The 13,670-nt window shown below is 52.6% G+C and overlaps 1 protein-coding gene across 1 annotated transcript in view; it reads right to left on the reverse strand.

Moving 5' to 3' along the window:
- itprid1 (ITPR interacting domain containing 1) overlaps positions 1-5,277 on the reverse strand; it is a 269,051-nt gene extending 263,774 nt beyond the window's left edge. Inside the window, exon 1 of the mRNA XM_038809821.1 lies at positions 5,159-5,277. The gene's annotated coding sequence lies outside the window, so the exon portion shown is untranslated. The remainder of the gene's footprint in view (positions 1-5,158) is intronic.
- Between the last annotated feature and the right edge of the window lie 8,393 nt (positions 5,278-13,670).

Genomic DNA, 13,670 nt, shown 5'->3' on the forward strand with positions numbered 1-13,670 from the left:
AGTGGCTCCCGCTCCGCCGGCCGGCGCGAACAGCCTTTGGCGCCCCGCCAGCCGGGGTCGAAAGGCATTCGCCAGCTGACGTCATACCGGCGCATGCGTAGGGGAGAGGGTCTCTTCTGCCCCCCCCCCCCCCCCACTCCATGGTGAAGGCCATGGCGGAGTGGAAGAGAAAGAGTGCCCCTACGGCACAGGCTCGCCCGCCGATCGGTGGGCCCTGATCGCAGGCCAGGCCACCGTGGGGGCACCTGGGGGGTCGGAGAATTCCGCCCCAGAAGTCCAGCCACAAACTACCTCTGATGTGCCAAAATCTGCTTTCACTTGGTTGGTTGGGAGAGGAGAGAAATAAACTTGCCCACTAGAGGCATATTTAAATACATTAATGAAGCTTCAAATCACCATAGTTTCAGATTTAACTGATGTGAACCAGTTTTCCCAGGCCTGGGAAACATGGCTGAGGTGCGAATGGCTGGATCCAACTGGTAAGTGTCTGTTCAGCACTGCTTCTGGGTCAAGAAGATGAGGAGTGCAGAGGGTTAACAAGGTTTTTGAAGTTTTATCAGGTTGTTTCTCCCTCTCTTGTGATAGCTCCCTTTATTTTTCCTAATCTCGAAATTTGACTTGCCTACAATTTGCCTCTGAATACCCTTGCCCTATTGAATCTCAGATGACTCTTTGTCCATTTCAATAATTATTCAAATTAACTATACTGTAAAAGTGGGTGGACTTCATCTTTCACACCAGATTTGCATCAGCTCTTTTTTCATTTGGAACTGACTGAGGCTTCCAGTTGAAAATATGGCTCAATGAATCTACAGAGTCAGTGCACTTTCAGAGAAGGTTGAGGAACCACTGATATGGGGCGGGATTCCCCGTTTCAACGCCGTGTCGTGCACAACGCAATGATGCCATATCAGAGGGGGCGGAGACGAGAAAACCCGACGTCAAATCGGTGCCGCACCCGATTTGGGCGCAGGAAGGGATTCTCCGCCCGATCGCTGATTATGATATCGGCATTGGGCAACAGAGAATCCCGCCATAAGTGTTGACGCCGACACAGGATTCGTGGACTTTCACGACAGCAGAACTAGCAGACAGCCGAATCTGGATCGATTCAGTGATTGTGGAGTGGCTAGCAATCGATCCCAATGAGAAATGGTGCAGGATTCACCAGATCCGTGATTGACACTCGGGAGCCTGACAAGCTGCAGCCGCATATATACACTTCACTCCCCACACACACTCATCCCAACCAACAAGATGGCATTGGGTGTGTTGGAGTGCGTCCATACAACTGATGGGTCAGCTGGGGCCAAAGGGCACCCAGTTGGGATGACATGGGGGGACACCTATATGATCTGTGTTCACAGTGGGCTGTTAGCGGCGAGTGCAGCTACATGGCTGCCTTGCCGACTGCAGCAATCGTGTTCCGTGCTCATCCACCCCAACCACACAGCCCACCTTCTGGTCAACCCCCACTACTCCCCCCAACCCTGGCAGAAGTCTCCTGGTCAGTGACACAACTGTCAGCAAACTATGCCGATGTTGTACACCTTCCATACCCCCCTCTCTCCCTCTGCAGCCATGATGCCGGTTTAACAATTTTTAAAAGCACAAGTGAACCGCACCATTAGAAATTCGGGAGGTGGAGCATCACGGAGGCCTCGGACAATACCGGGTCGGGCCCACTAATGACGTGCAAACAGTGTTTACTGTACATATGTTCTTGACTGCATTGACACCGCTGTCGAAGTGACGGAGAATAGCGATTTGGCGTCACTAATAATAATCTTTTTTGTCACAAGTAGGCTTACATTAACACTGCAGTGAGGTTACTGTGAAAAGCCCCTTGTCGCCACATTCCGGCGCCTGTTCAAGGACACAGGGGGAGAATTCAGAATGTCCAATTCACCTAACAAACACGTCTTTTGGGACTGGTGGGAGGAAACCGGATCACCCGGAGGAAACCCCCGCAAACACGGGGAGAACCTGTAGACTCCACACGGACAGTGACCCAAGCCGGGAATCAAACCTGGGACCCTGGAGCTGTGAAGCAACAGTGCCAACCACTGTGCTACTGTGCCGCCCAAATTGGCATCCGCCACCATCTTAGTTTTCTCTGTCCAATCATGTTTCACATCAGCCAACGGACCATCCCGCCCATGGTGTTAGCAGTTAGACAGCTCCAAGGACAGAAATTTCAAGTACAGAACATGGATCTCTACACCATATTTGTTCACCTGACCAAGGCCTTTGATACTGTCAGCCATGGGAGCCTTTGGAAAGTAATGGGGAAATTTGGTTGCCCTGAGAAATTCATTATAATGGTTCATCAGTTCCATGATGGTACTGGATGATGGTGAGTCTTCTGATCCATTCCCAGCCACTGATTGAATTAAGCAGGGATGTTGCTTATGCCAACACTCTCTTCAGCTTGATTTTCTCTGCCATGCTCTCCAAAGCCATCCATGGATCCTGGCATTGAAAGCAGAAATCGCATGAATGAGATGCTGTTCAATTTCCGATGAATCCAAGCTAAGACCAAGATCTCCAAGGATATACTTTGCAATTTCTTATTTGCCAGTGGCTGCTCACTCACTGCCGGTTCAGAGCAGGGAATGCAATATAGGAATAGACTTGTTCTCCAATGCAAGCATCAACTTCGGCCTTACGATTAGCACAGGGTAAATTGAAGTCCTGTACCGGCCCGCTCCAGGAAAACTCTATCTCAAGGCCAAGGTTTCAGTCCATGGCCAGAATTAGTCTGCAATGGTTAAATTCACTTATCACATCAGCACACTCTCTTGAGCTGACTAAGACACATGGACAAATTGCCTAAGCCATCTTTGGTAGACTTTCAATCAGTCTGGGAATGGAAACATGCAAGTCTGCCGACCAAATCAAAAATCGTCTTGCGCATTCCACTCTGCAAATGCAAACCTTGGACTGTGTACCAGTGTCATGTCAAAAAGCTCAGCCACTTTCATTTGAGCTGCCTTCAGAAGCTTCTGAAGATCAGAAGACAGGACAAAATGCCAGGCACTGCGTTGCTCACCCTGAGCCAACAAGCCAAGCATCCACACCATATTGAGACAGTCACAATCGAGTTGGGCTGGTCATGTTGCCAGAATACCTGACACTCACTTACCAAAGTCAATCTGGGGTCCGTTTTCATGGTGATCAAATGAAGCGTTACAAGGGAGTTTTGATATCGACCACAAGTACTAGCAGGAGATCACCCAGGGTTGCTGGGGCTGGCATAATGAATAAAAAGCGGTCCCATCTCCTTTAAAAACAAATGCATCAGAGGCAAGAGAGAAAACACAAGAAGAGAAAGTCATGAGCCACCAACTCGCCCAAAATTCAATCAACTGCATTATCATGTCCTATTTACAGCAGAACCATCCAGATGCAGATCAGCCTTAGCGGTGACCTACATATCCACTAGAACCCTACCAAACACTTCAGATGTTTGAAGGAAATCATGAAAAAACGCACCTGTATAAAACACTGGAGTACTGTGTGCAATTCTGGTTGCCACACTATAGGAAGAATGTGATTGCACTGGAAAAGTGCCTCGGCTGCAGTATTTCAGCTATCAAGAGAAACAGAGGGCGGCATGGTAGCACAGTGGTTGGCACTGTTTGCTTCACAGCGCCAGGGACTCAGGTTTGATTCGCGACTTGGGTCACCGTCTGTATGGAGTCTGCACGTTCTCCCCGCGTCTGCGTGGGTTTCTTCCGAATGCTCTGGTTTCCTCCCACAAGTCCCGAAAGATGCGCTGTTAGGTGAATTCGACATTCTGAATTCTCCCTCTCTGTACCCGAACAGGTGCCGGAATGTGGCGACGAGGGGATTTTCACAGTAACTTCATTGCAGTGTAAATTTAAGCCTACTTGTGACACTAATAAAGATTATTATTGTTAGGATAGGCTGGATTGTTTTCCTTGGGAGTACACAAGGCTGACGGAGGACATGATTGAGGTGTATAAAATTTTGAGAGGCATAGTTGGGGTGAATAGGAAGAAACTTTTCTCCTTAGCGGAGGGGTCAATAACCAGGAGGTATAGATTTAAGATAAGGGGCAGGAGATTTAAAGGAGATGTGAGGAAAAGATTTTCACCCAGAGGGTGGAGGGAATCTAGAATTCACCACCTGAAAGGGTGGTAGAAGCAGGGACCCTCACAATATTTAAGAAGTATTTAGGTGAGCACTTGAAATGCCATAGCATACAAGGCTACGGGCCAAGTGCTAGAAAATGGGATTAGAGTAAATAGGTGCTTGATGGCCAGCACAGACTCGATGGGCCGAAGGGTCTCTTTCTGTGCTGTAAAAATTCTTGTGACTGTAACTATGCACGTACTTAGGTTAATTGTAAACTTTGAGCTTAATATAAAGGTCAGGAAACATTATTATGTTCCTTATTTCAAGAGACTAGTATAGTTGAGTGTTAATAAAAATATTACAACACTATTTTTTATTTACTATGTAAACTACTTCCCGTAAAATTAATTAAGCAGTTAAAGCCTAAAATGAGGTGGTGTAGTGATAATGTGCAGCTTTTCAGAAGTAGAATCTTGTATTAAATAAATATAAGTTTTCTGTTTATTTGAGCTAGTGATCAGAGGCAGTAAGGATATCCTTGAAGTTATAGGTTGCTAAGACACATCAGTGAGTGTAATCTAAACTAGGAAAGCTTAATTACCCGGAGTAAGAGACAGGAATTACCCAAGCACTTTGGATACTGCCAATCATTTTTCATCATGTTTCCCAACTGGACATGTTGTTTCCTCTTCGGTTATCTCTCCTGTTTGAATCTTTGAAAGTACAATGACTGGAGTCCTATAAACCCATTACAGATTTGTTTGTGCTTTGTCAAGGAAACAAGGATCGAAATTAATCTCTAAATTTACTACTTTTGAAAACAATTGTAACTTTGTAGCTGAAGCATTTGTGTAGCCACACTATTGGTTTGACATGTTTTGCAAAAGATCTTCCCCTCCAATCAACTAAAAAGCATTGCCAGTTCTTTTCACATGAGTATTTTAAAAACAATGCAATTAAAAATTATAACGCTGACGTTTATCATAACCACCCAGTTCTTGGAACAAAATCCAACACAATCTCAATTTACAAAGTCAGTTGGCAATAATAAGCTTACCTTGTGTAGTAAAACAGGCCTGCGCTGTTCTTTGTGGAGATCTGAAGCAGTTAAAGTTCCAAAGGATCACCTACCATCGTGCATGCTAGAAACAAAACAGCTGGTTCGTAGCTTGCAAGGAATTTGTTCAACTTTCTTCCTGCTTTTTCGTAGCCTGGACAAGCTCCACTAATTCTATTGGATATTTCTCATAGCCCATCCCACATGTTAAATTCAGGGAAATCAAACTTGTTTTTAAGGGGAGTCAGTTTTTTTACTGACTGTCTGCAGCCAGCTCAGACAATATCATCCAAAGTGTTTTGTGACAATCAATATTGTGCTTCTGATCAAAATTTATTTAAATAATATAGTATTTTCAAAAAGTGCACCTCTAAAATTAGTGGACAGTGAAGTAGGTGTTATGTTTACTGCAGTAATAATTGGTTGCACTCAATGCAGCAACTTGAAAAACTGAAGAACTGCTTGCCTAAAGGATGAAATAATCATATACCACAGGAGACTAATAAACTTTGCACCAGAATTTTACTGGCCCTGGGGAGTTTGGGGAACAGCATTTGGCAAATCTGATGCGGACGTGTGGACATCTGGCAGAATTCCCTGAGGCAATGCGGGCTCGCACACTGTGAGTGGGGGAGTCCATCATGGTGGACTGCAGGGCCTCAACTGCATGAGTTCTGATCATGAGAGATTGCCAGTCTCATGGAGAGACACATGTAGCAACACTCAGTGTGGATGTGAGAGCATCATGTCGGCCAAGAGAGGGTGCAAACCACCCTCAGTAGCCAGGATCAGTGTGCTCAGAGCATGAATGCTGGCATACATGGATTAAATGAGGAGCTGTATATCCTGAGCAAGACAGTCACACTGTTGGCACAGCAGTTGCTGGAATGCCTGACTGCTGTGCACCAGAAGGACAACCCAGGGCTGCGCAGGTCACTGAGGAGGGTGAAGGTACTGATAGCTCCTCAGCACCCTCAACTTCCTCCATCTCTCCAGCCCCTCCACTTGTTCTCTCGTCTGCTCCACAAGGCATTAGTGACCATGGCTGCCCGTACAGAGATCACAATCTGAAGGAGGATCCCAACGGGTGCCTGCAGAATGAGGCAGGCCACCGCACTCGTTATTGCCACACATAACGAGAAGTGAGCAGCCTGCCTCCACCTGCTGTGAGGAAACATGGATGGAGGAGAGGGTTTCTTACAACCATAGAGAATAGCATAGTTACAGCACAGAAGGCCATTCAGCCATTCGTGTCCTTGCTGGCTCTCCTAGGGTGCATATCACGTACTGCCAGTCCTCTTCCCTCTCCCTCTTCCAGATCTCAGCACAATCCATCCTTTCAGATATTCAGAAAATGTACAAAGGTTTATGGCACAGAAGGAGGTCACTCTGCCCATTGTGTCTGCGTTGGCTGAAAAGTGAGTCACTCAGACAAATCCCATTTTACAGCGCTGGGTTTGTAGCCCTAGAGGTTCCAGGATTTCAGGTACACATCCAAACACCATTTAACTGAGTTGAAGGTTTCTGCCTCTACTCCCAAATCCCTACCACCTTTGGATGAAAAGAGATGTTCTTATATTCCCTATAAACCACAGGCGTGGACACAAATACAGCACTAATGAGTTCACCATGGTTACACATTGTACATATCACAATTAAGCACTTTTTAAGTAAATGTAAATACACACTTTAAACATCTTGGGTGTGTTTTTGTACATTACAAAACTCAATGAGAAGAATTTTAACATCAATAAAGGATGTTCTCACCAGCAACACTGTGTGAGGCAAACTAAGGTCGATCTCACATTGACGTCATCAAGAGCAGGGGTGTGACAGTATTTGTGAGGTAGGGAAAGAGTTCTTCCTCCTCTGCTCTTTAAACATGAGATTGATTGGTTGATTTATTGTCACTTGCACCGTAGTACAGTGAAAAGAATTTTTCTGTGGCCAAGGGAATGTACATAGTACTTACATAGGAGACAAAAAGATTAATCTACAAAGTACATTAACAAATAGTACATCAACAAATAGTGAAACGTTTCAGTGTGGAAGAAGGGCCAAACAAAGCAAATACACGAGCAAGAGCAGCATAGGGCGTTGTGAGTAGTGTTCTTACAAGGAACAGATCAGTCCAAGGGAGAGTCGTTAAGGAGTCTAGTAACTGTGGGGAGAAAGCTTTCCTATGTCTGGATGTGCGAGTCTTCAGACTTCTGTATCTTCTGCCTGATGGAAGGGTCTGGAAGAGGGCAAAGCCTGGGTGGGAGGGATCTCTGACAATGCTGTCTGCCTTCCTGATGTGGAGATGCTGGTGTTGGACTGGGGTGACCACAGAAAGATGTCATACAAAACCAGGTTAAAGTCCAAAAGGTTTGTCTCGAGCTTTCGGGCACTGCTCCTTCCTCAGGTGAATGAAGAGGTAGGTTCCAGAAACATGGGCGAGATTCTCCGGACTCACGACGGGTCGGAGAATAGCGGGCGTCGGAAATTTTTACAGCGACGCTGTTCCGACGCCCTCCCGCTATTCTCCGAACCCCGCAAATTGTCGGAGTCGCGTTTCCCGACAAACGCCTCCTTCCCGCCCCTGACACGACCAGAATCGCCACTGAGAGCCCCCCCGCTATTCACCGGCCCAGATGGGCCGAAGTCCCGACGTCATGGCGCCCTGTTTGGACGTCGTGAAACACACCTGCTTTTTAAATTCGTCAACCAGTCGGCCTGGCTGACGACTGCTTGGAGGAGGTCAGGGCACCACTCTGCGCACCGCTCAGCGCACCGTTCAGCGCACCGCTCGAGTCTGGCCACAACGGGGAAGGCATCCCTGGGAACGGGAGGGGGTCCAGAGCGGGGACAGTGGGGGGGAGACGGGGGAGGCAGTGGGGGAGACGGAGGGGGCAGTGGGGGAGACGGAGGGGGCAGTGGGGGAGACGGAGGTGGCAGTGGGGGAGACGGAGGGGGCAGTGAGGGAGATGGAGGTGGCAGTGGGGGAGACGGAGGGGGCAGTGGGGGAGACGGAGGGGGCAGTGGGGGAGACGAAGGGGGCAGTGGGGGAAGACGGGGGAGGCAGTGGGGGAGACGGAGGGGGCAGTGGGGGAGACGGAGGGGGCAGTGGGGGGCGACGGAGGGGGGGGGTTAGGTAGAGAGTGAGCCGTCCAACCCCGTAACAAAATGTCTGCCACCATGCCATGGTGTGCAGGTGACGAGGACACGGCCGCTGGTTCCCCTGTGGCTTCCGGCCACAGGCCACTGACGCACCCGTGAGGAGGCCATAGTTTACTGGCCGTTGGATGCAGAAAGTGACCAGGGGTTAGGCTGACCGCGTGTCAGCAGCGCGACCAGGCCACCGGGACACACTGGTATCCCATGGCTGGCGGCTGCCGAGGTGTCGACTAACGTCCGTCTAACATGTCCCGTTTCTCTGCCCCCCACCACCCTTCTGTAGGTTGGCACGATGCATGGGAACAGAACGGCTATGTTCTGCGCAGTGGTTGGGGCAGCTCTACTGGATTTGGAGATGCAGCAGCATCCACACCCACAACCCGCAGTGGCTGCAGGGCCAGCTGCAGCAGCAGAGGGAAGGGCCGAGGAGTTGCCAGTCGTCGAGCAGCATGGGGGGGGGAGGAGGAGGAGGAGGAGGAGGAGGAGGAGGAAGAGGAAGAGGAGAGAGTGAGGGTGCAGCCACGGCGTCAGAGGCGACGACCAAAGCCGAGGGTGTACCGTGTCCGGGTCTCTTTCCTAACAATGCCGGACATCACCTGCAGGAGAAGACTCCGGCTGAGTAGGCAGACGGTGATACATATCTGCGAACTCCTGTCGCACCTCGCCCCACGTGGAACGGGGGGAGGACACGCGATCCCGGTAGCCATCAAGGTGACGGTCGCTCTGAACTTCTATGCTACCGGCTCCTTCCAGTCTCCGAGCGGGGACGTCTCTGGGATCTCCCAGTCATCGGTGCACAGGTGCATCCGGGATGTGACCGACGCCCTCTATGCCATCGCCGATCGCTACATCACCTTTCCCGAGGACCGAGCAAGTCAAGACTCACGAGTCCGTGGATTTGCCAGTGTGGCCGGGATACCGAGGGTTCAGGGGTCAATCGACTGTGTTCACGTCCCCATGCGCCCGCCTGCTGTGGACAGGGACGTGTTCACAAACAGGAGGGGGACATACTCCATTAATGTCCAGGTGGTATGCGACCCCCACATGAGGTTCATGAACGTCTGTGCAAGGTTCCCAGGGAGTGTGCTTGACTCCTACATACTAGCGCAGTCGTTCATCCCTGCGATGTTTGAGGGACGTCCCCCCCCGGCTGAGGGGCTGGTTGCTAGGTGACAGGGGTTATCCGCTGAGGTCTTGGCTGATGACGCCTATACGGAGGCCTCAGACCAATGCGGAAACACGATACAACGAGGCCCATGCAGCAACCAGGGGTGTGGTGGAGCGCTGCCTTGGCCTCCTGAAGATGAGATTCAGGTGCCTGGACCGCTCCGGAGGGGCCCTGCAGTACCAGGCCGACAGGGTCGCTCGCATTGTAGTGGTCTGCTGTGCGCTGCACAACATCGCGATGCAGAGGGGAGATGACCTGTTGCAGGAGGCGGAGGGAGAAGCTAGTGGCAGTGGTGCCAGCACAGAGGAGGAGGAGGAGGAGGAGGAGGAGGAGGAGGAGGAGGAGGAGGACGCTGGCGGAGTGGCGGGCGCAGCACGCAGACACGACCCAGGTGCTGGTGATGTCCAGGAGGCGGCACAACGGACCCGGCAAGGACGGCGGGCACGCGACGCCATGGTGGCAGCATGGTTCACGCATCGCATGTGACGTCCCCGATGAACACCAAACCACCACCTGCATCGCTAGTCATGCAGAGGGTCACCACACAACTGCCACCACCACAACCCCCCCCCCCTCAGTGTACACTGCTCCACTTCGACATGACGCTTATCACTGGGTCCAGACCGAATGGCACAACATTGATGGCTGTGTCAGCGGGTGTGATCAGTGCCATGTGGAATGATGACAGCCCGCTCTGCGAAGAGCTGTGAGCTCAGAATCGTTAGAGAGAGTCTGACCCATGGCAATAGCTGAACCATCCACCTTGGTGGCCGCTGAGTTCGTCACTGACACTCCATCACGTGCCCGCGTGGGCTAGCTGTGGGAGGGGGGTAGGGGCAGGGACTGCACACCCGGCACCGAGGTTTCACCACCCGTCACCCCCAGCGACACTCGGTCACCATCACGATTCCTGTGGCTGTGGAACAATCACACGGTATTACAAGTAAGGTGGAACAGTGCGTTTAATATTAACAATTATTTACAGGTGCCCTAGCCCCTACAACTAAACTGTGCCCTTCACCCGTGCCAACTTACTCAGTGTCTATCTTAGTCTCAGTGAATCCCCAGATGATACAGCAGGAGTGGAGGAGGATTGCTGCGAATCGCCCCCCTCGACTCGTTTCTCCTTGGCCAAGCGTTTCCTGGGGCGACCCGGCCTTGATGGGCCAGGCTGCTCTGCGGGCGTCTCGGGTGACATTGTGCCACCCTGCTCTGCCTGCTGCCCACCCGATGCACCAGGGATGGGACGGGGGGAGGCCGAGAATTCCGGGACGTCCCGTGATGGAGTTAATGGGACGAGCCCCGAAACCTCCTCCTCCCTCGGGGAGCCAGGTGGCCCCCGGGCCTCACTTTGGGACAGAGGTGCGAGCGGGGAGGTTCCCCGTCGCACCACCGACACCTGGCGCTGCCAGTCCTGGAGGCCTGCAACGGTATCCACCACGATCCGAAGGTTTGCAGAGACGGAGTCCAGGGAGTTAGACATTCCCGCCAGGGACTGTGCGATCTCAACCTGAGTGTGCACGACGCCATCCAGCACATGTGTCAGGCGGTTGATGCTCTCGGCGACTGACTGCTGCGACTGGCCAATGACCTGCTGAGACTCGGCCATGGCCCGCAGGGCGCCGGCAATGTCGGTTTGGCTCTGGCACATTGCTGCCTGTGAGAGGGCAACCCTGTCCAGGGCCGAGGATGACGCGTGCACATTAACCCCAACGTCTTGCATAACCTGACCCATTGCCTCCACCGCGGATGCCACCCGTGCGGTGTCGGACTGGGTCTCTGCCATGAGCGGCACCACTCCCTGCTCTTGGACGCGGTTCGACTCCTCTAACAGCGTCTGCAGAGTCTGGAAGGAAGCCCTCATCCCGTCATTGTTTCCCTGGGTTTCCTGAGGCATCGGCTGTGCGGGTGGGTTGAGAAACTCCAGGAACTCCGAAAACGTCTGGGAGCCAGCTGCATCCTGGGCCTGGTCTGGCCTCCGCGAGTCCGGGCCCTCTGTTGCTCCGACCTCCACCTGCTGTACCTGCTCATCTGTGATGTGCCAACCAGACTGTGCCCCAGGAGACTCATCACTAAATAGGCCCGCCGGGGTGTGTATCTCTGGGATGATGGATGTGGTGGGAGAAAGCAGTGCCGCAAGCCCGACGCTCTCAATGGTTAGGTCCTCGTCCATGGTGTGGGGCTGCTCAGCGACAGGAGGGTTGTCCCTGGCCATTTCTGGTGGTGGTGGTGGACTTCGAACCCTCTGTGCGTCCTGGTCCGCAGATTGGGTTGGGGCGGATAGGGCTGCCCGCTGATCGGGCACCCTCTGTTGTGAGGCCCCGGGTGAGGTGGCGGCAGATTCCTGTCTCCGTCTGCAGCCAGACGGCCCTGGTCGTTCGGCATCACGTCCTAGGGAAGAGAATGAGACGGGTTATTTCGATTTGCTCGGCAGGCCGCTGGACGGTCCCAGTGGGCAGGGTGTGTGAAGGGACAGAGGATGGGGAGGTGTCCCAGTGGGCAGGGTGTGTGAAGGGACAGAGGATGGGGAGGTGTCCCAGTGGGCAGGGTGTGTGAAGGGACAGAGGATGGGGAGGTGTCCCAGTGGGCAGGGTGTGTGAAGGGACAGAGGATGGGGCGGTGTCCCAGTGGGCAGGGTGTGTGAAGGGACAGAGGATGGGGAGGTGTCCCAGTGGGCAGGGTGTGTGAAGGGACAGAGGATGGGGGGGGGGGGGGGTGTTTGTCAGGGAGGGTTGTCTCACTTGCTGCAGTTCCGCCAACCTCGCATTGCGCGATATCGCGGGTGGCAGACCCCCCAACAAGGTCCAGTGCCCTCTGTTCAAAGGTGCTGAGGGGGTGCATGTTGGGCGAACCCCCTCCAGTCTTGTGCCGCTCACGGTGGTTATGACCGGCCTTGGCCTGTTGGGGGAGGGAACATAGGTAGATCATTACAAAACGGTAGGTATCAGAAGTCCGTTCTGATACTGGCACAGTTTGGGGGGGGCAAGTTGTCATCAGATGATTGCATCTCTCCTCGGGGCCAGAGCCCTGGGTCTGTGACAACTTTGTGAACCACCCTCAAATAACTCTGCCCCAATCCCTCTCCCCCCCCCCCCCCCCGGGCAGTTAAGGGGGAGGGATGGTTGTGACTAGGGGGCACCCTCATGGCACTTACCCTGGCAGACCTGGTGAGGTCGTGTAGCTTCTTTCGGCACTGCTCTGCTGAGCGAGGGGTGTGCCCCACAGCACTGACGGCAGCAGCCATGTCACGCCAGGCCTGGCGTACCGTGCTGGCAGGTTGGCGATGCCCTCTCCGCGGGCGGATGATGCCCCTCCTCTGCTCCACGGCATCGAGCAGCGCCTCGACGTCTGCATCAATAAAGCGAGGAGCAGCTCGCCTAGGCTCCGACATCCTGCCCGACAGATTCTGTGGTCGCCCGCGCCTTTTTACGGCGTCGGGCGGCGTCACATGGGCGGGTTCGTGTCGTCGTCGCGTTCCGTCATCATCACGCACGTAATTGACGAGGCCGCGCTGCTAGCCCATTTCCAGGAAGTGAATCGGTCGGGAAATGAAGCCTTCGCGACCGTCGTAAAACGGTCCCGATTTTTACGACCGTTTGCCGACTTTCCGCGGGTGCGGAGAATTTCGCCCCATATATATAGACAAAGTCAAAGATGCAAGACGATATTTTGAATGCAGGTCTTTGCAGGGAATTAAGTCTTTACAGGTCAACTGGAAAGAGGGATAATCACAGGTTAAAGAGGTGTGAATGGTCTCAAACCAGGACAGTTGGTCGGCTTTCACAAGCCCAGGCCTGATGGTTGGGGTGCATGTAATGCGACATGAAGCCAAGGTCCCGATTGAGGCCATACTCATGTGTGCAGAACTTGGCGATAAGTTCCTGCTCGCCGATTCTGCGTTGTGGCGCATCCTGAAGCCTTGGAGAATGCTTACTCGAAGATCAGAGACTGAATGCCCTTGACTGCTGAAGTGTTCCCCGACAGGAAGGGAAAATTCCTGCCTGGTGATTGTCGCGCGATGTCAATTCATCCGTTGACGCAGTGTCTGCATGATCTCGCCAATGTACCACGCTTCGGGACATCCTTTCCCGCAGCGTATGGGGTAGACAACGTTGGCCGAGTTGCACGAGTATATACCACGTACCTGGTGGGTGGTGTTCTCATGTGTTATGGTGGTACGTCGATGTG

The sequence above is a fragment of the Scyliorhinus canicula genome, chromosome 10, assembly GCF_902713615.1.
Source record: "Scyliorhinus canicula chromosome 10, sScyCan1.1, whole genome shotgun sequence".
NCBI lineage: Eukaryota > Metazoa > Chordata > Chondrichthyes > Carcharhiniformes > Scyliorhinidae > Scyliorhinus > Scyliorhinus canicula.